This window comes from Malaclemys terrapin, chromosome 9 (assembly GCF_027887155.1).
Source record: "Malaclemys terrapin pileata isolate rMalTer1 chromosome 9, rMalTer1.hap1, whole genome shotgun sequence".
NCBI classification, from domain to species: Eukaryota; Metazoa; Chordata; order Testudines; family Emydidae; genus Malaclemys; species Malaclemys terrapin.
The window spans coordinates 10690676-10718484 of NC_071513.1; the positions used below are offsets into that span (position 1 = coordinate 10690676).

Genomic DNA, 27809 nt, shown 5'->3' on the forward strand with positions numbered 1-27809 from the left:
CCTGTTTGATAGTTTCTGGTACAGTATAGTCACTTAAAGCATAATCATCTATACAGTATTTTAAAAGCTGGTTAAGAGAAATGAGTCTATTATTGTTTGATCTGTGTAGAGAGTAGGATACCTAGCTGCATTGCAAGTTGGAGTGAGGGTGGACATATTCTGCTTATATTAATAGATGAATGCCTATAGAAACTGGCATGCCTTATACCCTGAAGGGGAAGTAAGGGCTCTGTGGGAAGAGAAGCTGGGCTAGTGTTGCCTCTGGCTTTGCATAATATTGCAAACTGCAAGTCCATTTTTGTCATGAGGTTTCTGCAGCATGCCCTGTATTAGGAATCACAAACTGGATAAGCTACATGAGGGGTCATTATAACACAGAGAAGATAAATGTACCGGTTCTGCTAGAGGCTGTCCTCCGGCTGTTTGTTATGTGTCTCTGACACTGTCACTACATCACACACTTCCTCGATCTCGGTATTACTCTACAAGCCTGTCTAATGGGAGCCTCTGTTGCTGATTCCGGCTTACCCTGACCTACTTCTTTCTTGTGCCCCAGCAAGCTGTCAGGAGCTATCAGAGCATTGGGAGCTGAAATAAACACTCACTGAGGGGAAAAGCAAGTCTGTCTCCAGTGAATGTAATTAGCTTTGTTTAACTGGCTTGTTTGCTTTGTAAATCGCATCATTTTTAGTCAAATTTAGGGTGTAAAAATATCTGTAATTAAAATCAAATGGTGCACGACCTCATTAAAGTCAAGGGGTTTAGAAGTTCAGCAGAAAAAGTGTTTTAAGTTACGACATGTGCGGTGTGCCTACAGTTTTTTTTGGGAAGAAGAATTAAGGATACTTCTTCTGAAGAGTAGTTTATTATTGCAAGGTTCACGTCTTTGGACTTTTCCTTGAATTTGATAATTGAGACTTGGATCTTTATATCAAGTAGTGCAAGTTCACAGGGTAAAGTTTTAGAGCTGCTGCTTCTTTTCTCGCTCTCCTATGAGCTAAGCATCAATACAGCATGTGTAGGTTGAATCCCCACTGCTTTAACAGGACATAATTTAAAATATGCCTCCGTTCTGCAGGGCTGTGTCCTTTTTGAGTGTTGGGCACTGAAGTCATTTTGTAGTTGGGCTGTGCTAGACAAATACAGAACTAGGTTGGCAAGGCTTCATTTTAATGCAAGACAAAGACCTGTAGTGCTTTTATCAGAGTGCATGTTGGGATCCAGTTTTTCAGATACCATACTGCATTAATTTTGAGAATTGATACGCAAGGGCTCCATCAACGTAGGATCTCAACCCCTCTTCTGTTGAAGTTGTTATTGACACAAGTCCTATGATTTCAGTGGTATCATGATCTGGCCTATAATGTAAATCTTCCAAATAAAGACTCTTCTTCTTGCCTCATCAGAAACACTGTTTTCACATTCTTAGGGTTTTTCCCCCCCCTTTACATTGTGAATGTACAGACATACCCACATAAACAAATGCTTTCTAAGACTACATCGGTTACATAGATCCCATCCTTGCACTGAACCAAAACATTAACAGAAATGGACTAAGGGCCGAGACAAATAATCCATCAAAAAGAGCATGTTCAAAAGAATAAAACTTGCCGCCGTGCACCAAAAGTTAAAACACAACAGAGAAATTACTTTGTATTAATTCGATAACTTCCATTGTTGTTGGCAGTAGAAGAAGACCTGAAAAGGAGTTCTGTGTGGCTGAAAAACGTGTCTCTTTCACCAGCAAAAGTTAGTCCAATAAAAGACATTGCCTCACCCACCTTGTCTCTCTGTGTATTAAATCTGTTTCACAAAGCAGCAGGATTCCCTTCATCTCTGAAAAGAATGAAACGTTGTTCAACCAAGTGAGATTCAACCATCTACCCTACTGAGATGTATTTATGGTACCGTATCTTCACGGAGGAACATAATGAACAGCTTATTTGCTTTATGACATTTTATACAGTTCACTGACACACTGCATGGTCTAAAACAAGATGGGAAGGAGAGATGCTGTTACTTGGGTGCTTATGTTTTTGGAGCCTTCTTGGCCCCACTGAGCTGTGTGCACAAGATACAGGGAAACTGCCAATCGTATGTCATTCAAACAAAAAGAGACTTACTGCAACAGATGATTTTTTTATTATTATTTAAATCGCCAGCCACACATTAAGGTTAATAAGACTTCTTGGAGGATCAGATTATTTTCTTGTTGAGTCAAAAGAAAAAAAAATGGTCATCACCCTGGTTACTTGATTTATATACTACATCCCTTCCCCCTGAAATGTTGTGGGTTTTTCTTTTTGGTACACTCTCCTGGACAATCTTTGCTCTCAATGTAATTCCATCGACATCATCATCTGGCCCTGCATCTCCTTTGCTCTTGGAAAGTGCCAGGAATACGTTGGGCACTGCTGCAATCAGAATAATAAGTAGTTAATTGTGGGCTTCTCATATTTGGCCGGGGCTATTTCATTAAGTGAAGCTTTGCTTAGAGGACACAGAAAGGGACAATGTTCGCTGAGACTTCAGCCATTTAGCTTAAATCAACCTCCTCCTACTGCTATTGACATATCAAGAGAACCAATGAGGCATGTTTAATTACGCATGCACCAAGTTTACAATTAGTCTGCAGCTAGTGACAGGTTTTTTTCGTTTGATGCAGCAAGGAAAGATTTGATCCTGCAAGAGGTCTTATTAGCCTTAATGTGAGCAATTTTATCATTTTAAATTTAAGTGGAGTGTTCTTAGCTTCTAGGTCAAATAATTTAATCTGATGCTCTAATGTTACGGGTTTAGCAACCCTTCTGCTTCCTCTCTGCTTGTAATAAGTCACAGAAGTATGGCTTGTTGCTTGATAAATGGGTTAACAGTATTCACAAGGCAGGTAATAGAAATCCATATTAATAGGTGGAAATTGGTTCTTGATGCTAGGCAGGAGAGTCTAATGAAAGTATTATTGTTAGTTTTAGCTTCCAGATCCTCTGGAAGCTGATAGCTAAATACCCATATTACAACCTTATTACCTATTTATCACACCATATAGCTTAGTGGATGTTTATTAAATTACATTCATGTTTACTGCCTGTTTGTATACTTTTCACTGTATGTGTTCTCAAAGGAAATTTTCTGGAAGCATTTCAGAAATGCATAGCTATTTTCCCATTCTCTTTATACACTGGAACGATCGTTGCCAACTGTCGATATACAAATAGCTTGGAAATTTTAATTGTTTCCTGCTAAGCTGCTAGAAGCAGCTAAACCAACTCTCTTTAGTTTAGGAATAATAGGTAAAATATCTGCAAAAAGCATTGTGTTCCTAGGAAGGGTAGAATTTATTCTAGCCATAAAACAATGTCCTGAGAGATGCACTTACTTGGCTTCAAATGCAATTTATCAGTAAGTGGCTTCATCAAGGGGTTTTTTAGATATATCCTTCTAAACACTTCTGGTTCTTTTGAGTGGTGGTGTTTTTTTAAAGTACTAAATAAGATCAGAAAAGGGAAATTTGGTATTTCAATCACATCTATAATTTCTCCTCTTTATGGAGCTTCTCAGCTTTACATTTGTTCTTATTTTCTTTTTAAACAGCACTTAAGATTTTCTATCTAGACAAGCTGCTGCCTTTTTTTTATAATCTCTCTAATCTGATGGATTCCCTTACCCGGAGTGGAACAAACATCCCTTGTGTACTCTTGTGGAGTCTCAGAACCACAAAGAGGCTTCAGTAAGTTCCAAGGGATAGGAGGAGGTTGCAAGTTTGTTACCTGGTTTTTGTGCTGGCTAGGATGTCTCCTTCACAAGTCCATTTGAGAGCCTGTGAAACAGCAGAGGAGATGGATAAGAATTGAAGAACTCAAGAGCTTCTCACTCACTTCCAACCAAGGCCAACCCATACCCATTCCCAACTCTCTCTAGGCACCGGTATCCTAGTGGTTGATGCTATACTCAAGATCAGAGACGCAGTAATGTTCAAGATTTCTTTAAAACGTATTTTTGTCCTCAAGCCACACAGGCCCATGACTGGAAGTTTGTACCAGTTTATATTTACTTAAACAATCCCAAACAGGAAACTGACTTCTAGTCTTACTCTGAGAAATAACTGTAACATGTAGGAGGAATATGTAATCTTTCTGTTCTCCTAAATCATTAACAGATGCTTCAGAAATACCAGCACTTGGTGTATCAGGCAGCCCCCAAGTAAGACGAACGCAAGACTCTGATCCGGCATGCTGATCCATGTGGGTTTAACCTTTGTGCCCACTTAGAGCCCCATTGACTTCAGGATGCTCTATACTGGTAGACATTTGTGCCTGCACAGAACTGTTGAAATCAATGGGGCTCCTGGGTTCAGAGGTCTGCCCAACGGGATCAGCTTGCAGGATCTGGTCCTAAAATGGCAGTGACTGAGATCTTGATTCACATCCTTGTCTGTCTATCTACTCGAAGTTCGGCGTTCGTGGAATATTGTATTAATCCCCTGGTATTATCTCTAAGATACTGTGGCTTGAACCACTCTTCTTGGTTTGTTTTTTAAAAATACTTCCAAATGGTTCAGTTCTGTTCTGATGAAGTGACAGTAGTACAATTACTTGTGCTTTTTAATAACCATTGTTGGTCACTGACCATTTTTGCTTACTTTCTTTCCAAACAATAACTGCTATTATTAGCTGTTCTTTGAAGGAGCTTGATCACTAACATGTGTATGTTTAATCATGTATGTGACTTGTAGTGATTGAAAATATTTATAACTTCAGATTATACCCATGTTTGAGTTTGTTTTGGAGCTTTCTAGAGCTACTCTGCACGCCGTTGGAAAAACTCAGCACAGTGCTATAAATTATTGGAGAAGGGGGGAAGATATTAAATGATAAATTGGTATCCTAGGTCCATGAAATATAGATAGCATATCAGAAGTGGTATTTGGGACAGTTTTCAGCAGGGTTTAGGGAGTGTTTTTTTGTGGGCTAGAGATGAGACACTTTGCATTGAAAATCCCTTAACATTTTTAAGTGACACTATCCGTTTAAAAATGTATTTAAAAAAAATCCTCCTCACCTCTGTTGCATCTGATGTGTTATTTGTCGTGAGAATAGGCACCTTAGATGAATAACATTCTTTCGTCTTTGATAATCTGTTACTTTTCACTGCTTATGCTGGTGGTTTCTCTTTTGTATTGACTCAGTTTGGCAATGGATATGGACTAATGTGTTTCACTTCTTTTTATAGTTAGTTGGTCTCTAATAATTTTCACTGGTTTAGTTTCTTATACACTAGTTCAATGCTACAATATTTGTGCTGTAAGCATGACAAAGAATGCTTCTCTCTGTTTCTGTGGCTTTTTAAAATAAATGGAAACCTTTTTATTAGTTTTGAGAGTTGTAAAACCGTTTTTTGTTTTTTTTTAAACATGGGTCAAATATGAGTCAAAATTGCCCCCCTTTTTTTTTTTAAATAGTCTTGAAAATCCAAGTAACTTTTTTTTTTCTTACGTTATGCAACAGAGAAACTTTACTTTAATTGTTTTTCAAGTATTATAATATGGGGTGGTATTTACAGGGTAATATCTGTATCAGCTGAACGGTCACAAGGTCACGATTTTATTTTCTTTTGGGTCCTATTGTCATTTCATTTTAATTGCGGACAGTTGTGAGTGACCGAGAGTGTTACTTTTCGTTTATAATTTAGTGTAGTCAGGTGATGCTCAAACAATATTTTGGTAAATCTTGCCAATTTGATAGCGCTCGGATCAGTTTGTTCAGGTTTTATTTACATGAACCTGGATTCTCTTTGTGAAATGACTTTAAATAATCAGAAAGATGGCAAGAATGTGTATATAGTGTTTATAACATGCAAAGCAGTTTTTGTGATTGCATCCAACAGCAAAATCAGATACCCAATCGGCTTAAACTTGTCTGGGGCGCACAAGAAAAACAATGTCTGACTCCAGTATTGTCAACCGATTCACACTGAGATACAACCATGGATCCAAGGGAAGGGTTCAGTAATAGCAGTGGTTAGTGCCACGGAGATGTAAGACAAACCATTGCTTGGACCATTTCTGTTGAGACAGTTTGTAGGTTGTTTATTGATTGCGCAGGTCATTGGTGAAAGATCAACAGCTCTGCTGTGTCGGCAGATAAAGATAGAGGAAAGGCATGTTGAGGTCACATTCTAAAGGAATTCAGTCACGCTAAAGGAGGAACATTTCAAACCTTTATTTTCTCAAAAAAAGGTTGTTCAGCTTTCAGCCTACACGTTTTCAACCCTTGACAATTAGGTTAAGAAACTTCATTTATAGCTAATGCTTTCACTATGTTTCTTCCCGCTTCCCCTTCAATTTAATAAGCTGCTTTTAAAGCTGAAATATTTATTAGCCCTTTGCTGTAATTATTTATCTACGTTTCTGTGTCTGGCAAAACACTGCAAAAGATTTCTTTATGCATGACAGGATTGGCAATTTATTATGAATTACTGAACCCTGAACATGCTGTGATCTACCCAATTTGTCTGCATTTATTTTGCAATTTTTGTTTAAAAGGACTGTACAGCGTATAAGGATATGTACAAATGTTCAGAAATTTCATCTTTACTGGAATTGTTTTTAACCTGTATGAAGCATCTGAAATACACTCTCAAGGTATCTGATCCTGCATTTAACCTTAAGTAAGGAAAGAACCCATCTCCCAAACACCATTTTAAGTCCTATCGAAGGACTTGTCTAAATGAGAAAGTTATACTGGTTTAACTAAACGTGTGATTTTTTTTTTTTTAAACAGTTTAGTTAAACCAGTGCAGAAGGCTGTGTGGACATGTTTATATGGTTTAGTTTAAGTCAGTTAGGAATCAGCTAAACCATAATAAGGCACCGTTAAACCCAAATAAGCACATCTACAAGGGCTCTGCACCTGTTTAATGAAAAAAGCTTAAATTTACACCTTTCATTAAACTGGGTCAGCTTTCTCATATAAACAAGGCTTTAAGCACATATTTTGGGCTTTCGTTCTGCAGAAAGGCTCCCAAATTCAGGAGTGTGAAACTTCTCCCAGTGCACAGGGTCTGCTCTACTCTGCTTAAGCCCATATTGTGAGGCTGTACTTAAGTGATGAATAGAGCCTCATGCAGGCTCTTTTCACTGGGGTGAAAATCCCCCACAATATTGAGTGTTTGTTGTGGGGGAAAGAAAACTTAAGCTGACGTTGGCCGCCTGTGTCAGACATTGAGGGCGCACTGGTTCCCTTTGCCAGCATTCTGAAAGGTGGAACTGAGAGCAGAAATGTGCCCTAACAGAGGAAAGGAACAAAGGTTTGTGTGCTGGGGATGGGTTGTTTTGACTGATCATTTTAATATTGTCACTTACTCAGATTTTGTGAGCCCCCAAATTACACTATTTTTTTAAACCCCCTATGTCTCTTTCTTCATTAACTTGAAGCCAGTTTGCTCTGAGTTTATGAGCAGAGTAGATATGGACATCTTTTTTGATATTAAAAATAATAAATCCTGCCTGTTCACTGGATAGTCTTTTTCCCAAGACTGTACAGGTGGCTTTCTTTATTGTTTCCATCCTCCGCATAAAGCCTCATGTAAAGATAAACATCCCCCTGACCAAGGAGGCCTGAACACACCACCTTTAGCGCCTCTCCGAAGTGCTCCAGTGGGGTTGATACATCAGAGGTCTTTGCAGGAGCCAAACGTGGTGTCTCACAGCAAATATAACAAGGTTCGTGGGACTGAGCTCTTATCTCAGATTCAGACCTCACTGCCTCAATACTGGCCAACTGGCTTGCCCAGCTTCAAAGGTTCATATTTTCAAGTGCACACAATTATTACTTTTGGTGCTCCACAGCAGACATGCAATATGGAATAAGCTCAACTGTCTTTCTTCATAGTTCCGCTTATATTTAGTAATCCATTTCATATTCCCAGCAGTTAGACTGGTGGTGCTCTTGCCAACAAAATAAACTCAAGATGCCGCTTGCGGTAGATCCCGTGGATGTCTTCCCAAACCAGAGAAAGTGAGGGGGGCATCAGTCAGGTGTTGGTATAAAAGAAACATCATGAGCTCTATAGTCAAGTGAAATTCTGGGGATGTGGGGGAGAGAGCTAATTCAAAGGCTAGGGTCAAGATGTGATGCTGAATGCCAGGTGTGCATGAGTACTGTTCACTCATGGAACTATCAAGACCCCTGAGACATGCCTTCTGAATCAGATATACATTTACAAGATGCAAGGCTAGTCAAGACACTGCAGCAGAGGGGAAGGGTAGTGTGCTAAATTAGGACAGACTGCAAGAAAAAACAACAGATTTGAGTTTTAATGTAGTTAGAGAACTAGCGGACTGGTAGTGGAATACAGCCATTTGGCTCTAGGTTGATGATTCAAATCCTACCTAGATGAATGGTAACCAAAAGTTGTTGCTATCCATCAGTGGCCTATGTGAAATTAACTGTGAGCTCAGTCCGTTGACTTGTAGACAAGTAACCACATTTCTCACTCTCACAACTGGCATCCTCAGCAGAGATCACAAATTAAATGCATTAGAACAGAGTTAAGGCACACTGGTGAATCAGTCTGGGACCTGCTGTACCTGTTCTGAGTCCTCTGTGTAACCACAGATGTCCAGCTGGCATCGTTCAGTGGCAGGAAACATGCTTGAAAGTTAAAGGGGAAAAAATAGTTGGTGAAAGAGGGACACTGTCCTTGAAGACTCACGGTGTAGAATTCTTTCCTTTGGGTTCTTACAAGGACTGGAAGCCTTGAGCCAAGCCTGTGCAGTAAATTCTTAAAGCTGGTGGCAGAGTAACTCCTCACCGCCATGCCCAAAATACCACGCTTATGTTTACTAGTATGTGAGAGAATCAGGTCTTTGTTTCAAGAACCCATTTCTTTTTTTTCTCAAGTTTTCTACTGGAGGCCTGGAAAGGTGGAGGATAAGGGGGTGGGGGCAACCTGTAAAAAGATGAAACAGCTCATGAAAAGAAAACTGCTGAATAGGCAAATTGTTTTATCCTGATGGGTTTTGTATTCCATCGTCTGTATTCCAAGAAAGGTACAGTAAAAACAGTGTTCTGGCTCATATATTTCTGTCCCAGACAGAAGATCTCTGTCTATTTAATTCTAATGCTTTAAAATATATTTTTTTAGAAAAAATTCAAAACCACTTGCCTGTATTTATCTTTTATTCCTTCTTTCTGTAAAGAAATCCAGTCACTGCTGATGACATTTCTATTTAGGAGCAGCCATGTTTATAGACTGCTGAAAAATGTGAACGGGTCTAAAGTATTTTGCTGCTTTGTGTGCCCCCACGAAGTGGTATTTCCTCTGTCAGTTGACTCCAAAAACTCTTGTGTTTCCACACTAGTTTGCCTAACAGTTTGGAAAGGACACTGGAACATTAAGAATAAGGATCAATCATCTGCTTGACTGAAAACCCAGACTCAGAACGGGGATCCCTACATGTGTTCGTGTTGTGTGACCCTTCTCCCCGTCACCCCCCCAAAAAAAACTTCAGGGATCAGCCAGACCCTGCTGGAGCAGTGGGTTACTGTAGTGTTTATAATCCTGGCGAGAACATAAATGTGTTGTGGCTTTTGAAAAGGAGAAGCAGCGGCTTCCCTATTATCAAAGGTTATCCGGCGTCTGTTACAAGCTGGAGGAATTTTGTGCCCTGAAGGAGACAGAGCAATGTACTGTTTTTCTTTTAAAGTGAGGATATGACAATCAGAATTGCAAGCAGTAAATTTAGTGTCTCCACTTTATCAATGTGACTGAAGATGGGACGGCAAGATGTGCATGTCCAGAAAGGTTTCGAGGTTGAAAAAAGTTCTGTCGATCCAGGGGCCCCTTTAAAAAAACAAAAACAAAAAAAACCCCTCATTTTTGACATGACTGCACTTTTTTTCCTGAACTGTATCAGTGAGGCACTGAAATTCTCATGGGTGGGGTGGGGTGAGGGTTGGATATGTGTCTCCTCCCCCCCCCCCCCCAAATGCTGTAATTGTAACTACAAGAAGGGGGAATTAAAGCTGCCAGACATTTTATGTCTTTTCATCTGAGAATAAAATGCTATGGCATTCCCCCCACCTCCTAAATTCAGAAAAAAACAGTTAGCAGGAGGATCTGCAAACACAATGGCTCTATCTTGCTCTATTATGCCACAAAGGAGTGGCTTGCTTAATCTCTGAAATTAATAGAGCAGAGAGGAAACAGCTCTTAAAGAGATGTGTGTCTGCTTCCTTCCTGTTCATAGAATTGGGAGCCTGGGGCTGTGAGGTAATGTCATTTCACATAACTAGAGGGCTCTTCTTATAAAGGACAATTACAGTAAATGTAGCGAGCCTGGAATTTTTGACTTTTAAATATTTTTTCCTGCTACGGTGGTGGGGAATTTTATTTGAAATCTCACACATTGTTTTGGTAAACATTATTGTGACCAGTCAGAGATTGTCACCGGTTTTATATTTGAGAGATTTTAATTTTTTTTCTGAATGTTGTTGCACCAGTGTCATGAGCTAGAAACAGGTCTGCAGTTCTGCTTCATACTACACTTAATCACTCACTCTCACTCATCACTCATGCCCGTCACCCCAATCAGGGTATGGACCGCCAACCACAGATCTCCAGAGTCCTCTATCCTGGGCCATTTGCTCTAACTGGTTCCAGGTATAGCCCATTTTTATGCTATCAGCCTGAAGGTCGCATCACCAGGTGTTTCTTGGACGGCCTCTTTTCTGCTTGCCTTGGGGATTCCACCGCAATGCCTGTCTAGTGATGTTGGTTGGCTGCTTTCATAGTGTGAGTCCTATCCAGCCCCACCTTCTCCTTCTAATTTCTTCCTCTGCTGGAAGTTGACGGGTCCTCTCCAAGAGGTAGATGTTGCTGATGGTGTCTGGCCAACTGATCTGGAGAATCCTTCTAAGGCAACTATTTATGAAAGTCTGGATCTTCCTGGTGGTTGTTTTAGTTGTCCTCCAGGTTTCAGCTCCATACAATAAAACCAATTTCACATTGGAGTTGAACAGTCAAATCTTTGTTGCCAAAGACAGCTCTCTGGAGCTCCAGATGTTCTTGAGCTGTAAGAAAGCTGCTCTTGCCTTACCGATCCTTGCTTTGATGTCTGCGTCTGTGCCACCCTGTTGGTTGATGATGCTGCCTAAGCAGGTAAACTACACTTAATACAATGGTATAAATTCAGTTTGAACTATTATCCTAGGAAAATGTTAGTTTAACCAGAATTAACTGAGTGTATTCTAATAGAACAGCTCATTTTTCACACTGTGATGGCCCTTTATAGCAGTGTTACTCTTGGAATTGGGCCAAACCAACTGATAAGCAACAGGCTAAGTTTTCCTGCACGTGGTCAAGGCTACTAGTATCCATTGGTAACTTTTTTTAGTGTTAGGAAGAAGACCTTTTGCTTAAAACAGTAAAGCAAAGATTTGCACCACACCTAACCATTGTTGGTCAGAAAGACTAATTGAGTGAGAGACTAGAAAAGCCTGTCTTGCCAAGAAACCTTCAGTTTTGTGAAGTTATCTCGGGGAGGAAGAAGGAGAGAGCTGGGAGGAGGTACAGTAGAATTTGATATTCCTGATGCAGCTAAAGGAGCCTATACTGTACTCCATCAACTCCCATTGACAAACTCAAGATATTCAGCATGTTTCAAGATCACACTCTGGCTGTGCTTTTGACACCGGTAGTGTAGCTTTCAGTTCCTCTAACTTCTTGTTAGTAATTTCCATGGGTAATACTATGCGGTAGAAATGTACTACTGCAAGTGCTACATCTTGAACTACCAGGCCAATGTACTATTATCCAGCCATGCTATATCTCTTGAGCAGTCATTCAGAAGGAAAAAGTAGATCCATTTTGTGGGTTTTTTGTTTATTTGTTTTCTGAGTCACAAATCAGAGAATGTGTAATAAAACCACTCTCTATCTACAAAATGCAGGACAGTTTGTTACCGAACAGCAGCGAGATGTACTTTACATATGAACAATAGCGAGAGGCTTTGCAGAAAATGTGTTTTTGATTATAAAGATTACTACTGCCGCTGCCCCTCCTCCCTCCCTTTATTATTGGATTCATCATACCAAAATTGCAGAACAGTGAGTGTCTTTTCAGCATTCATTCATCTGCATGATTTGTAATGACTGTTTGTGATCTGGGGAAAAGAGGAAGTTTAAATTTCTAGCAGTTGTGCATCTATCCACAGTTAACGAGGCATCTAATTTCTGTGCAAATTCAATACAGCATTACTACCGGTTCCTGCCTGGCAGATTCAAGTACGCTTTGGTATTTTTCAATTTGTTTCCATATTTCTGCTGTTCTCTATGTGTGTGAAGCTCCGTCTATTTCAGATTTTTTTTAAGACCGTATGAAGAACTGGCTTTGTATCAGTATGGCTCAATGACAGTCAGTGAGGTTTGGCAACCTTTTGCCTGTCTAATTCCACATTGACTGACCGTGCATGTTATAAAACAGATATTTAATACAGGTCACTACTCAATGGAAACTGTAAAGCATTTTAGACAGTACGTCTAGTTATGTCCCATTCCTGGCAAGGTGGGTAAGCGATGTGTATGGGTTACATCACTTACCACCAAAATGCAGCTGCCTTTGAGGTGCAATGGAGCAGCTGCATGCAACAACACTACCCAGTGATTTAGGGTGGGAGGTGAAAAAGGAAAAACTATGGATGCAGTTGAAATGTCAAAGCGATTTTTAATTACCTGTATTGGAATTTGGCCAGAACACCAGGTTTAAGAACATAAGAGCGGCCATACTGGGTCAGACCAAAGGGCCATCTAGCCCAGATGGCCAATGCAGGTGCTTCAGAGGGAATGAACAGAACAATTAATTACACTCCTGCACACTCTGAGATCCCTAATAGCTATAGGTCAGTGGTTTCCAAACTTGTTCCACCGCTTGTGCAGGGAAAGCCCCTGGTGGGCCGTGCCGGTTTGTTTACCTGCTGCGTCCGCAGGTTCGGCCGATCGCGGCTCCCACTGGCCGCGGTTTGCTGCTCCAGGCCAATGGGGGCTGCGGGAAGCGGTGCGGGCCGAGGGACGTACTGACTGCCGCTTCCAGCAGCTCCCGTTGGCCTGGAGCAGCAAACCGCAGCCAGTGGGAGCCGCGATCAGCTGAACCTGTGGATGCACCAGGTAAACCAACCGGCCCGGCCTGCCCGGGGCTTTCCCTGCACAAGCAGCGGAATAAGTTTGGGAACCATTGCTTTAGGTGATCATAATCAAAGGTGTCGGTGATAATACTTAGTCCTGCCTTTAGTGCAAAGGACTGGACTAGAAGACCTCTCGAGCTCCCTTCCAGTCTTACAATTCTATGATTCCATGACCTCCTACTGTCTTTCAGATGAGATGTATCTTTGTCAGCCTAGTGCCCTGTAACAGCATGGCAGTGCATACTGAGGAAAGAGTGCCCCTCTAAATCACCAGGTCCACATCTTGCACTACCCTGGTGTTCATCAAAGATCTCCCATACAAGTACTGATCCATCTCCGCCTCTGAGATATTGTGAGTTCTTTGGGGCAGGGACCATCTTTTTGTTCTGTGTTTGTATGGGTCCTAGCACAAGAGGTCCTGGCCCATGTTTGGGGTTCGTAGGCACTCTAATAACAGAATAATAAACGGTGATAATGAGCAATGGCAGCAAAAGGTGGAATTGTTGCAGTTTAAGATGTAAGATGGCACAACGTACAGTTATAATTTTGCATTGTTTAGCCTAATTATACCATTAGACAAACCTCCCTGTTAGAATTTGCCTGTTAAGTGGATCTTACCTCTAAATTGGTGTAATTTTTCGATTATTGTAGCAGCAGCATTCACAGGACTGAAATGCACTCATAGACTTGTCAGCATTTCCTGAAGACTTGGAGTTAAAATGGAAATTATAATTTGACTGTAAACATTTTCTCCTAGCTGATGCTTATGTTATGCAACACGAACTAGGGGTGGGATTTATTTTGCTCCCTGTCTTGTACATGCGTACACAGACAGACACACACACCCCACCATAGCCAACATATTTGCATGATAAGAATGTGTTTAAAGGTAAAATAATAACACATTGTTCCCAAATTTTAGCCTGTTACATGGAATTCCAAAAGAGAAGGGGGGAAAATTAAATTGTTTTGGGCGTGGGGGAGGGAAATGTGCCTCATTATATCTCACAACCAGGACTCCTCTAACCCAAATACCATTAACAAGCTCTTGCTGGACTCCGGTCTTTTGGAAGGACAGTATCTTTGCTGAGTGGTGAGAGAAGACAATAAGGACACTGAGCTCTCCACTAGGGATGTGGAGGATTTCCCTCCCCCTTCTTCAGAGCTCCATTTTGAGTACATCTTAATTCAACGGCTCTCTAGCATTTACTGAGAGTCTCCACGTCAGAAGTCAGCAATTCTTTAAAAATTTCAATTTCTGGCCATTCTTCTGTAGAGCATGGGCCCCCCAGGCCGTGCGCAGCTGTTGTCTGTCTTATTGATTGTGGCTTGTCTCCACAGGAGGAGCCTTTCTGGTAGGACCTGAAATCCAGGGAGAGTCTAATGCCTGTGGGTGCACCTTCTTGAAGGCCTGTTTTATACCCACTTAATTCCCCCACAAAAAAACAAACAAAAGCAAAAAAATCCCACTCCTTCCTTATCCCTCTGTGGGCCCCATGTTAATGCAAGTTTCCTCTGGCTCAGATGGTTAGACGGGGGCTCTCTCTGCAGCCAGTCAGTGCTGTTCCCAATTACTGTCCTCTGGTGCACTCCATCCCTCCTGCACCCTCCCCCCCACCACACACACACACTGAGCAGGAGGCTGAGGCCTGGATTCCGACTCTGGCATCCTGTGTAGCAGCACAGAGCAGTTCTGCAAGGCGGGTAATTTGCATTTTAATAACTCCCTCGTTTATATGTTTATCTGATCCTGTCAATATTTTGCATTTTGGAAATCCTGCTGACGGGGTTGATGTTATGGACTATTAAGTCAACAATTAGATCGCTTACTTAAAAACACTTTAATTGTAAATCAGAGGGAAATCTATCTATCTTTTTGGGTTTTTTTGGTTGTTTTTTTTTTAAAGCCTGGTGCTTTTTCTGCAAGCTAACTGTCCCATGTGTGGAAAGGCACAGATCTGAAAAAAGCTTTTCACCCAAAGATTTCCTTCCAGAATTTACTTTTAGCAATGTTAATTAATGAATTTCTAAAATTTGGTATTCATTTTTTCATCTCTCAAGAAGATTTTTTAAAAATACCAACGGGAACTCAATACAGGAGAAAGCATGTAGTCATACAAACATGGCACTTCAGAGGTAAGGCAGGAGGTCTGGACCATTGCTTCAGTCTCATCCTATTCCTTTCTGAACAGTTACTTACCTTCTGACCTATGGCATTAGTTAAAGGCAGAAGTGATAGATGCAAGTCACACCTTTTAGGGCTCCAATTGACATCTATAGCAAAACTCCCACTAGAGTTTTATTCACCACTGGAAGAAAGTGACACTCCTGTGGTCACCATTGTCACAGGAAAAATTGCTTTTATGGTTAACACCGCTGATGTCTTGCGCATTTCTGTTCAGCATTTAGTTGTGTGCTAGTGGTGTTCTGCAGTGGCCTTGATTGCACTGCATACTGGTTACGGTTGCTGTCACTTTCTCATGAGCTTAAAAAAATTTTTTTTTAAGAGGTAATAAAAATCCCTATGTGTTCATTGATTAGTATCCACAGATTTAGCTGTAGGCAATCCTGAACTAAAGGAAATGTATAGCAGCAGAGGAGTTAATTTTTTCCCCCTCAGTCAAAGAGCTCAGAGATTTCAGGAAAGAGTTAAATCTTTTTCTCAGAGAGACACAATTGCACATTGCACTCACAGGCAGTGTTAGAGCAGATGCTGCCCTCTTTTACTATTCCATTTCGGCATAATTAATAAGCAATCCAGATTGTTTGGGGTTTTTTTTAGTGCTATGCCTGGAATAATGAACTTTGTCAAAAATTCATAAAAGAACCTCTAACACCAGAGTGTGAATCTTGAGCATGCCTGTACATTGTTCTGCACAAACCAGAAACCCAATCCTTCAAAGTGCCGAGTGCCCTCAGCTCCAATGGAAGGTGCTTAACGTCTGACAGGATCAGACCCCACCTAACCACTTCCTTATCGAACTACATTATGGCCCAGGCACTTGGGGCCTGATGCAATACCCACTGAAGTCCACACAAAGACTCCGAGTGACTTCAATAGGTTTTGGATCAGTCTTGAAAATGAGCCTCTGTGCTTTGCTATTGGTGCAGCTACATTGTATGACAATGCTTTACGCGGGGTTGGCGCCACTTCGGGCGAATGCTAAATGCGTTTATTTGAAATCTCCTCTCTTTTTCCCAGTAGTTCAGTTTTGATTATCCGGATTAGAAATATTTTATTCTAAATGAGCAAGGAGGTTATTTTTGGGGGTTTACTCATACTGACACTTCAAACTTAGTCTCTTTCCTATTGCGTAATGGTTATATAGTTGCAGCTATGCAAAAATAAGGAAATGCCCTATAAAGGAATACAAAATGAGATGCCAAAAGAGGGAACTTCTGAAATGGAAGGGTCCGTCCATGATGTCATCACATTTTTCCCAGGCATTCCTTTTTACATCTATCTAAATGTGTAACTACAAACTATTTCCAGATGGGTTCAATATTATGAACTAATACATTCTTAAACACAAGTTAAATGCAGTAAGACTACTGGATATGTTTGGTCTGGTAATAAACTGTACACTTCTTAATCCAGCAACAAGATGTTTTTACTCCCCTGCCCCCTTTCAATCAAATGTTGGTTTGTTTTAAATGCAAAGGACTGATCTGATACATCTCTTTTTGTTTGCTTTTCATTTTTTTTCTTCACTTGTTTTATCCCAACGTGGAGGGAGGGGGGATGGAGAAGGGTAGTTCCATTAGAGAACAACACGTAGTGTCTGGATTCTACAGCCTTGCTCCTACTGTTGTCATTTACGCCTGTGCAAAGTGGCTCTAAAATGCTCCCAGCTCCGAAAAGCAGCATTTTACCCCCCGCTTCCTACTGTCGCTTTACCCTGGTCCAAATGATGGCGCAAGGTACAAGGAAGTGAAGAATCAGGCCTGCAGGGGAGAAAAGCAATGGGTTTTGAATAGAGGCAAAATTAAGATGGCTTTTAAAAATGGAAAAAAGCAGAATACTTGAAACCTCTTCACTCATGCTTAATCATGCCAGAATATCGTTGTGCATCAGCACCTTTGATATTTGTACAACGCTCTGGGAATAGTTGATCTTTGTGTATTTCTGCACAGGCAATAGAAGGAACACAAAATGTATTGGTTTTTTGGGTTTGGTAGGTATTTTCAAAAAAGGGAATGGAATATTGAAAGCTTTGTTTTCTGTATGAATCGGCCCCAAAATTGGTTTTCACCATACTCCATCCCAAACGTTTAGGAAATAAACTTGGTGTATGGCTCTTACTTAGCCCCATCAGATATCAATCTGACAGGCTGTGCTAAACATCCCTTGCTACAAAAAGTACAAGGCTCAAGCCTAATAAATTTCTCTGACCTAGCATGGAGTGAGGGAGGAAATGTCAGTTTTAGCCAGGGTGACATTTCCCTCCTTCTTCCAGTCATGCTACATCATGTCTGGATAATCCAGGCCTGAACCAGATGGAGTCAACTACAGTTTATGTCCAGCAACTGTGAGATGCTTCAATTGCAACCAGCTTTGTTTTTGAAAGAGTTGCTGAACGTTCCCTTCCCGGGCAACCACGCCAGCCAGATGAGACGCTGTTGGCTTGGATGCACCAAGGGCCAGATTCTGATCTCAGTGATGCTCATGAGAATCTGGAGTAACTCCATTAAATACTTACTTCTGGGTTACATTGGTGCCCCTGAGAGAAGACCAGGGTCCCAAGTTAGGAGCCCAGGAGACTTTTTGGAATTTGTGAGGCCCACTAGCCCAGCAGGGAAACTTGGTCAGGGACCTGAGCTAAGGAGGTATACGTGCCTCACATTGCAGGTGGGAGGCCAAGCATCTTGTCTGAACTAATGATGAGAGTACCAGGTGAAGTAACCAGCTCAAACATTCATCTGGAAGTGGAATCGCATGCTTTCTAGCTGAGTTGGGGGACTGCTAAATGGCTGTCACTCCCCTACATTTTCTGGATTCACTTGGAAACAGAAATAACACAATTGGCATACTATGCCTGGCCTACTTTCTAGATGAAAGCATTTCGAATAAATGTCAGAGAAATTCAAACTTTTGCCCGACATTTTCTAAGATCTTGTAGCAATCAGAATTCAACAATCTTGCTCCAGATTTTTATAATATTTTCGCCCAGCCACCTAATCATGACCATACAGGGGAACTTTCCCTCATACATGCTTCAGCTCTCTGTTATATGGCATTACATTTCTTCCATGCCTTCAGGTTCAGTCCTGTCCTCCAACATGTGGCATGCATGGGCTGTGAATCTCTGAAAGTCAGCTACTACACAGACTTGTTTGATTTCCTCCCCCCGTAAGATACAGGGCAGCTCCCAACATGTATATCTGGCGGCAGGTTAAGACCCTTATGAAGAAATGACTGCATTTGTGACGAATCGGCAGATCTGTTGACAGCTGAGATAAGTTAATGTAGAAAAAATGTTTTAGTATTTTACCTTTGTGGCTTTCCACCATTGGGAGCAAAATGTGTTCTTGGACTGGAAAGCTTTCATGGAGAGCGGAGCAATTCCAGTAGGTAAACGGAAATGTCATAACTAAGAGACAACAGCAGTTTTGTTTTTGTTTTTTTTTCATCTTAAATGAAGTATGTTCAGCTTAAATGTTCTGACATTTCAGCAGTCTGTGTTCTCCGCTCTCTGCATAATCTCTGTACAGTATTAGGAAAGGGAAGGGTAACTTACTAGTGATACTCAAAAAGAAGTCCAAGTGTTTCTGTAGTACCTGTGTCTTTTCAGTGCTTCTAAACAAGAGCTCAATCCTGAGACCCATTGGAGGAGCCCTTGCGTGAAGTGAGGACCACAGTCTTGTCCTGGTATTTCACCGTATTCTATCTTAGGTTTGGAAGAAACCTCTCATTTAATTAAACCTAAGTCTTGTAGAAAGAAGGGCTTTGGAAAGCCCAAACCACGTATCATTTTTCTCTTCCCCTACCCCAGCCCTGGCAATGCTGTTATGTACTCTGAATACACCAAATTAATAACAGTAGGATCCTTGATAGATCCTGGGCCATATTTAAAAAGGAAAATAACTCTGGCAGTAAACCAGAAAACCTCAAACACATTGTACACCTAATCCACAGTAGGTGTAACTACTTATGCATCATACTGACATGCATCTCGACGCAGTTCTGACACCTTTTTTGTTTCCCCCACCCCCAAAATTGGTGATCTCACCATAGAAGCTTTTATCTTTCCCCTGTCCCTATGCCCCACCCACAAGTTGCAAATGTTCGGATTGTCCATATTGTGCGGCGGTCAGATTACATCACTATGCAGCTGGAAGTTGTCAGGGAAGAGAAACCTGGTGAACAGAAGTTTAATTTATTTGGAAAGATCATCTCCAAAGCATTAACCTTTCAAGATTAAACAGAGTAATTAATAGTATTTAGTTATTGGCTCGAAGACCAGAGGAATGCTTAACTCAACTTTTTAACTCCTGTCAATGGGGAGACTAGAATTCCATTTGTAAAATTCACATGGGTTGGGATTCCCTAAGGGGTCTAAGGGCATTAGGTTCCAAATCCCACTGAAATTCAATAATTGAGCACCTAATTCCCATAGGCTCTTTTGAAAATCTCAGCCAAGAATATTAATGAATAAAAATCATGATGTATGGATTCCAGGAGTACTTCCTCAGTAAATCAAGGCATCAGACTGTTGTCTCCATATGCAGTCCAGTCCTGAGAGGAGAGCATCTTGGTTTTGAAGGTGCAGAGATCAGTTTTCTGATTAACACAGCCACTCACTTGGCAAATTCATTTTCCTTTTGTGGTAAACCTGTAGTTTTGAAACACTTGAGATACCAGATGCTGAGATGCTTCTTACACACTGAGACTTGCACTGGCTTCTATTGCTATGGACTGAGGTTAGTAATGCTAGAGTCATTTTCAAAGCCACCCCCGTGCGAGGAAGGAATGGAAACAAGTGGGCAGCCACGCACAGTACATTCAGAGAGTTCCCCTGACGCTGCTTGATTTGATTTACGTTGCTGAGCACAAAGTCGGTTTTAAGTTTCAAGCCCTCCTTTCTCCTCCCTGTCCAGCTCCTTTTATGGGGATTTCAGAAGAGGAACTGGACCGTCTGGTGTAATCCTGAACAGAGCCACATGCTTTGTTCTGGGTATTCTAAACTACTTTTTCTATTCTGACTGATACCTCCAGTCTGGCTGCAAAACCAGTAACTGGATGGCTGTCTCTCCTGCTTGATGCTTGGCACTCAAGAGCTAACACATGTTTTTGTTACGTGAGCATAAGAGCCGTTAAATAGCTTGCTGATTAAGATGTAGCAGGATTTAAGAATAATAAATTGACAAGTGTAAGAGGGGAAAAGGGTAAGTTGCCGTTCAAAGCTTATCATGAACCCAAGGGTCACATCCTGCTATGGTACTGTAACGATGTCATGGGGCAGGACTCACTGCTGCAGCGCCTCCTGCTGGTCACCTCAGGAATTAGTGATTTCAGCCTCCGGAACGACCTCTGTAGACCAGTGTCCTGCTGGGCCCAAGTCCCTCCTGGACCTTTCAGGCTGGGGTGCTGCCTCCTGGCAGTATCCCCAGAGATCTGGGTTTCCCCTCCCTAGGGAACCCCACCCTCTATCCCCGCCTCGCCTCAGACTATGGCTACTGCCAGTCTCAATCTAGCCCCTGTTCACTGGGGCAGACTGCAGTGTAAATGCCACTTATCACCAGAAAGGAGAGTTTGGACCTGCTGTCTCTGCCTACCCTTGGGCTGCCCCTCTGCAACCCCAGTACCCTTTCTGGCCTTTAACAAGGCCCGCAGCCTGGGGGGGTTTCCAGGCTGGAGCTCCCCAGCTCCCATAGCCTTCCCCCAGCCCTTCTCCACTTTAGGTACTCTGTTCAGCTCCCCAGCAGCCAGGCCATCTCCTTCAGCAAGCTAGAAAGAGACTCCCTTAGCTCCTGGCTTCCCTGGCCTTTATAAGGCCAGCTACGGTCTGATTGGAGCCTGGCCCCAGCTGTGGCTGCCTTCCCCAATCAGCCAAGGCCGGCGGCTCCTACTAGCTGCAGCCCTCGTGCAGCCTCAGCCCTCTCCCAGGGCTGACGTCAAGTCCTTCAGGGTAGGAGCAGGTGACCACCCCACTACAGGTCCTATGTGAAGAACTCTTCTGTTTTGACTAATCTGGATGAAGTTCTGCTGCTGCCATCTGTAATTCAGACATGTGCCTGTGGAGCTCCATCTCAATCCTTTGGTAGCCTCCTGCTGTGCTCAAGACGAAGCTGGAATCTGTAATATTCAAAGCGCACTGCAGTTACCCCTAAAACGGTCCGTTATTTATTCTGCTTTCCCTTGCCTTGTTTGGAGAGGGGGGGAAAAAACGTGGTGATGAGACCGAGCTATTCTGGCTATGCTGTATCCCAGGGGTCGGCAACGTTCAGCACGCGGCTCGCCAGGGAAAGCACCCTGGCGGGCCGGGCCAATGGGGGCGTCAGGAAGCCGCGGCCAGCACATCGCTCGCCCGCGCCGCTTCTCGCCGCCCCCATTAGCCCGGGACGGCAAACCGCGGCCAGTGGGGGCCGCGATCGGCCGAACCTGCCGCGACAGCAGGTAAATAAAACTGGCCCGACCCGCCAGGGTGCTTGCCCTGGCGAGCCGCATGCCGAACGTTGCCGACCCCTGCTGTATTGTGTGGGAGAGGTGTTTTTTTTTAATATGAATCTCTAAGGATAAAAGTGCATCAGTGATGCTAAAAAAAATTGTCTGAACTGCTAAGTAACTGAATATTTTTAGTGCTATATTTGATACTATGCAGACAACGAGACTTGCAATCTGGACATATAAATTAAACCCTGATCCTACAAAGGCTTGAACCCACGCTTAAATCCAAAGAGACCACTCATGTGCTTAAAGTTTAAGTGTTTGCAAGATCATGGGCTTAATTGTTCAAACAGGTACCACGGCGTGTGTTTGAAGGTTGGTATTATCTCAGTGGTATAGAGATTTTGCTTTAAAAGATAAAAATATCACTTTTTGAATGGATTAAAGTCAGCTTTTTTTTAATTCCGCATATTGAAACTTTTACTGCGTTATCTGATAAATCATCTTTTAACACAGTAGGTTGCAAACAGCTTCTTGTATACACTTATGTGAGATTTAGTAAAGAGTATTTTAATATCAGTGGAAACACATGCTACACTTCACAGCTTTCACTGGGTGGCCTTTTAAATGCAGAACAAAGGCTTAAAAAATGAGGGTTTACATAAAACCTAGAAGTGTAGAAAGCTTGAAAGGATGTTGAATTCATTTCTGTAGCTAGAACACCATTTTCTCTAACATCATTTGCACGAATCAGCATTTATGTTGTCAATTTACAGTGATGAATGTGTGATTAACACTGAGCCTATAGGACAGAGGGGAATCTGTCTGTAAAGAGATTTTAACCACAGCACCTCTCTCCACTGAGTTACTCGAACATTGTTATGATTTGGTGGGGATAATTCTCCAGATCCCAAACTTTTTTGTTTTACTCCATTAGTCCATAGTAATAAAACATAGGATGAAATCCTGTCACCATTAAAGTCCATGTTAAGAACTCCTGGGGCCAGGATTTCAATCACAGTGTGGAGTTTGGGGTTTTTTTTTAATGACGCTATGTTTTGGAAGCCATATAATAAAAAATGTACCTTGAGTTTCCTGCTAGCATACACAAGCTGTGAGTAACAAGGAGAGGTGTGAGTGTGCGTGAGAGAGAGAGCATGTGCAAGTGTCTATTGGTCCGGGGCCAGATGTTAAAGGTGGAAGGATACAAATAAAGACAATCAACCAATCTCTATTTCAATTCTAGTTAATACGCTGGGAGACCAGTAGATCTGCTCTGTGGGGAAGGATGAAACTGGTAAGATGAAAACAGGTAGTTAGAGCTGAGTGACATGTTCACAACCAGACCCGAAACCACATAAAATATGACTGCTTCCTGTCTTGTTATAAATTCTCCACTCAGCTCAGGTTCAGCAAGGAATCTACTAAGACTCATGAACCTTTTGCTCTAACCTGGACTGGTTTTATGGTTGTATATTAAAATTGGACAGAATTCATAGTTTCACTTCAAGTTTCTGGGGTTTCTACTTTGAAACTCCAAGTGACTGTCAGGACACCAACCCAGAGAAGAAATATTAGATGGTGTTGGAGTGTGTGGGAGAGGAGGAAGTTTCACAAATTTCTTAATTCTCCCATTCACCCCATTTTCCTCAGGCTTCTGTACTTCACTTTTGGTCAGGCTAGAAGTAGCAATACAGACCGCCCCCCCCACCCCCCACAAGAGATTGTATTGTGGGTTTAATTTCTCGAGTGGGGGTTCAGAGAGTTGGGATTCTCTTTAGAAAACCTGCAGTCTTGAAATGGGGAGAGACCTTCTAACTGCACCTTTTGCTCCTTGCTAACCCTAGCAAGCCTTTCACATTACATTACTGCATTACTGTCCATGAAAGCTTATGCCCAAATAAATTTGACAGTCTCTAAGGTACCACAAGGACTCCTCGTTGTTATTACTGCATTAGTTTCTCAATACAGCGAGCGGGTATAAGACCACTGACTGTATTCAGTATTAGGCCATATAACATTAATGTTCAAGAGCAACCAAGTAGGTAAGGTTAGAGCTATTATTCTTTTCTGTAGGGAAGTGTAAATATTTTGGACATTGAACCAAAAATGCCTCATTCTCTTGATTTCCTAGCACTGAAATCTGATGGGTGCTGAGTATTTGGGGAGAGTCAAGTTACTAGTTTGACACAATCTAAGGCTTTGACTCCAGGCTGCTTAATCCCTAACCATATCTCCTTGACAGTATGCAACCCTGATGAAACAGGAGTCTGTCTGTCTGACCATTGGGATTTAAAAAGAGAAAAATAACCTGAAGCAGAAACCAGTGCAAAACTAGGGGGGGGGGGAGGAGTGGAGGAACAGTTGGTTATATGGTGAAGGATCTGCCTAGATTGTGATTCAAGGACTTGTGCATTTCATCACTAGTTCTTGTTAGCTTATGATCAGTGTGCCAGCATTAGAAGCTAGAAGAGAGGAAATAGTGTGTTTTAAAATCTCGGTTGGCCTAAATAGCGAATTCATCCCTTTTTGTTCAGTGGAGCGTATCTACACTTCACCATCCTGGCTGTTGCCACAAGAAAAGAATGTAGGCTAAGAAATTACTGCAAAAGGCACCATAGGACTTTGAAATTAATGAACTATAAAAATACATAAAAATGATACCATCGATATTAAAAGCAGGGCCCGATGAGGTAATAGTGATGGAACAGTATTGAATCTGAGATTGATTTGATTTACAGGCAGATATGAAAGAAATGCTCTTGTACTCCAACTTAAAAAACAGGCAAAGAACTACTTCTTTCTTCAGCTGTCTAGTTAATAACACTTGTCATTAAATGGAATGGAAAAGTTACAGCTAAACAATATGCATGATGTGATTGCCTAAGTCTTCAGATGACTAATTAAGAGGCATCTGTACAGAAATCTCCTGCTAGCAGAACAACACAGGAGTAAGTGGCAGTGTCCTGCTCTTCCAGATACATTTGTCAAATGCAAATTTTTCTGCAGAAAATTCTTTTTAACAACCGATGCAATTAGCACAGAAAGTAGCTGAACTGTTTTATGACCTGGGCATCAGTCTTGATGGAGCAGAGTTGCTCCACTACGTGGGAGTGGCAGTACCCTTTAACATGAGACTGATAATTCAGACTAGCCCACTAAATAATAGCAGAGCCAACATCGGTTAACTCCCTTTTTCTTTCCTCCAGTGTAATGTCCGGTCACACATGGGAAGAAACATAAGGGTTGTTAGTATCTCAGAGAGTATGATGGAGAAGTAGATATGTACTGGCTGAGATTGTCTTCTCACTTGCATTGATTTTCACTGGCATAAATTGCACTGATCTCAGTGGTGATGTTCTTAATATTACACTGGTGTAAATTAAAAGAGAACCTAGCCATTGATTCTTTTCCAAGTGGTCCATATTAGAACTCTAGAATGAAAACAGAGTGTAGCATAACTGTACGTCCATCTTCCTGAGACTTAGCTGCATCCAAATGTCAATGTGAAAAAATCAAATCACTTCCCTAGGGGTCTTAGTATTTACTTCCTTTAATTTTTAGTAAAGATTTCAAGCTTTCTATTCAGAAGTTTATTAAAGGCAAAATGTAATGATCATTTTACTAAAGAAGATACTTCTTGGCAATCCAATCCATTCTGAATTTCCAGTTGGGAAAGGTGGGCATGCTCTGAGATGACATCTTTGTTTCCAGCAACCAGGATGTGCTAGATTTTTGCATTTACCGGCTGAACCCTGTAGTTCTAAGTACTTTCAGTTGGGATTACATGTTGTGTTGTAGGGTTACTCAGGGCAAAAGATTAATTAGCGTACAGGAAGTGACAGAAGGAGTCAGAATTTAAAAAAGCATCTATCATTAACTGGAAAAGAGGCGGTGTGTTCTGAATTGTTACAACTCGAGGTAGGAAGGGAGGCTGCGATCATCCCAAGTGTTTCGTACAGGCAGCCCTCCTGTTGTAGGCTTTTACACTGTAACCTTCGTCTGTCTGTCACATCAGCACAGACTGAAGCTATGCAGCAACAACAGATTGTGAACTGGAAAGGTAAATCTGATTTAGGCCCTTCTTTTTTTTTTTTTTTTTTTTAGTGTGTGTTAATAGACACTGTGTTTTTTGTAATACAAACTTAAAATAATAAAAGTGACAACACGCTAGTGGCTGAAAAAATAGTTTAGAGAGAACAGATTTTTTTTTAATACAGTTATGGGACCCTCCGATTTGATACGTGATCAGGCAAAAATTGATTTACAGAGTGAGTAATACGGATAGAATGACTGATGCTAAAAGTGGGGAGAGAAGTGCCCCTGAAGTCAATGGGATCTTTGCCGTTAACTTCAGTGGGTACAAGGTTGGACTCTGAGAATATAAAAACTGCATTGAGGAATTATTTGATGTGTCTATAACTTTTAATAGATGATCCCTATATATTTTGGTTTGGAAAAGGATAGAGTTCACATTTCCATTGTAAACTAACAAGTGAGAACACATCATGTGTCCAAATAAGTAAAACTCCATGTAATGTACACTCACTAGTTAATAACTAATATTCTTTCACTGTAAATATTAGAGTTATATCCTCAGCTCCTCTCCCCTCCACATGGGTACTTCCACGTTCATGATGAATCCATGACAGTACAAAACATGAACAGTAGGTTGGTCCACACTGACTTTTCTTGAAGAAGTTCAAGGCTTTCTCTATCCCAGAGTTGTATCTGTGGCTTGCCTACACTAGGAGAAATGGCATGTTTTGTAACATTTGTTATAATCCTAGTGTAGACAAGGCAAGTTGTAGTTTTTAACACATGCTAGGTAGGCAGGGTAAACCCTCCCCTTAAGTTTACTAAAGAGAGTCATCTGATGACAAAATGCCAGCTTCCTAGAGATCCCCTGATCCTGCTTACCTATTGCTTTAGTAAAAGTTCACCTTTATAAGCAGAACAAATTAATTTCTTTCATGTTAGCAGCTGGACTTTGTGTATTGCACATTATTAGAAACATATGAACCCCTCCTTCTATAGAATTGTGGCATAGTAAAATATGGACTGTCCTTGTAATTGAAAAGCTTTCACACCAAGTACATACACAAGAGAAGTGCCACCAAGAAGATAGGTATTTAGCAATTTGGTCACCCTTTCTAGTGCATTCAGAGAAATAGGGCTCCACAGCCAGCAAGCCAGAATCTTCAGCCTGATCCTGAATAAGTAATGTACAATGTAGTTTTGACTGGGTGCCTGGGATGGACCACACTGAGAATGCCACACTCAGAGCAGACTGTAAGAAACAGGGCAGACAATCCCCCAAAACTGGTGGTTTATTCTATACTTAGATTCACCAAACCAATAACAAAGGAGCTTCTGTAGCACCACACTGATTAACCAGAAGCCAAAGTCTCCTTTAGGCATTCCAGCCCCTTGGCTCTCATCCAGACACACAGGTCTAATATAGTGAGAAGTTACTGAAAACCCTATTCACCATACTTAAGATTCTTCCAATCCCAAAGGATCAGACACTTATCCCCCCAGGTCAATATGTATTTCAGATCTTACCCAAATATCATGCTGTCAGCCAATCCTTAGTAAACTAACTAAAGATTTTATTAGTAAAAGAAGAGATGTATTGAATGGTTAAAGAATCATATACATACAAGTGATTGTCAGTGTTCATAGATCAGGATCGTAGCAGTGATCATGCTGGCTTGCAAAAGTCTCTCTGGTAACTTCCAAAAGATTGGATGGTCCTCAGTCCGTTGTTCAAAATACTCCATTTAGTTGTAAATCCACAGTCCAGAGAACTGGAGCAGAAATGAGGCAAAATGGAGATATCTCGAGTGTCTTTTATATCTTCTGCCATGTGCACTGAAATTTACTGTCCCAAACAAAGCCCCTGTGTATGGAAAGTTACTAAAAAAGATGTAGTCCGAGGTCACATGTCCACATCACATGCCCTTATAGGTCTTGCTGAATCACAAGGGTGGCCTTTGGCTCCTTGTTGTCTGAGGCATC

General features: G+C 41.5%; 1 protein-coding gene and 1 long non-coding RNA gene across 4 annotated transcripts in view; one reads left to right on the forward strand and one right to left on the reverse strand.

Moving 5' to 3' along the window:
* Positions 1-27809, forward strand: part of MAMLD1 (mastermind like domain containing 1) — a 346199-nt gene that overhangs the window by 262846 nt on the left and 55544 nt on the right. The gene's annotated exons all lie outside the window — the stretch shown is intronic.
* LOC128843326 (uncharacterized) lies at positions 1782-27582 on the reverse strand. Its single transcript, XR_008446223.1, has 3 exons — positions 27452-27582; positions 3768-3817; positions 1782-1836 (listed from the first exon to the last, which is right to left on the reverse strand). It is a non-coding gene; the product is annotated as an uncharacterized LOC128843326 (long non-coding RNA).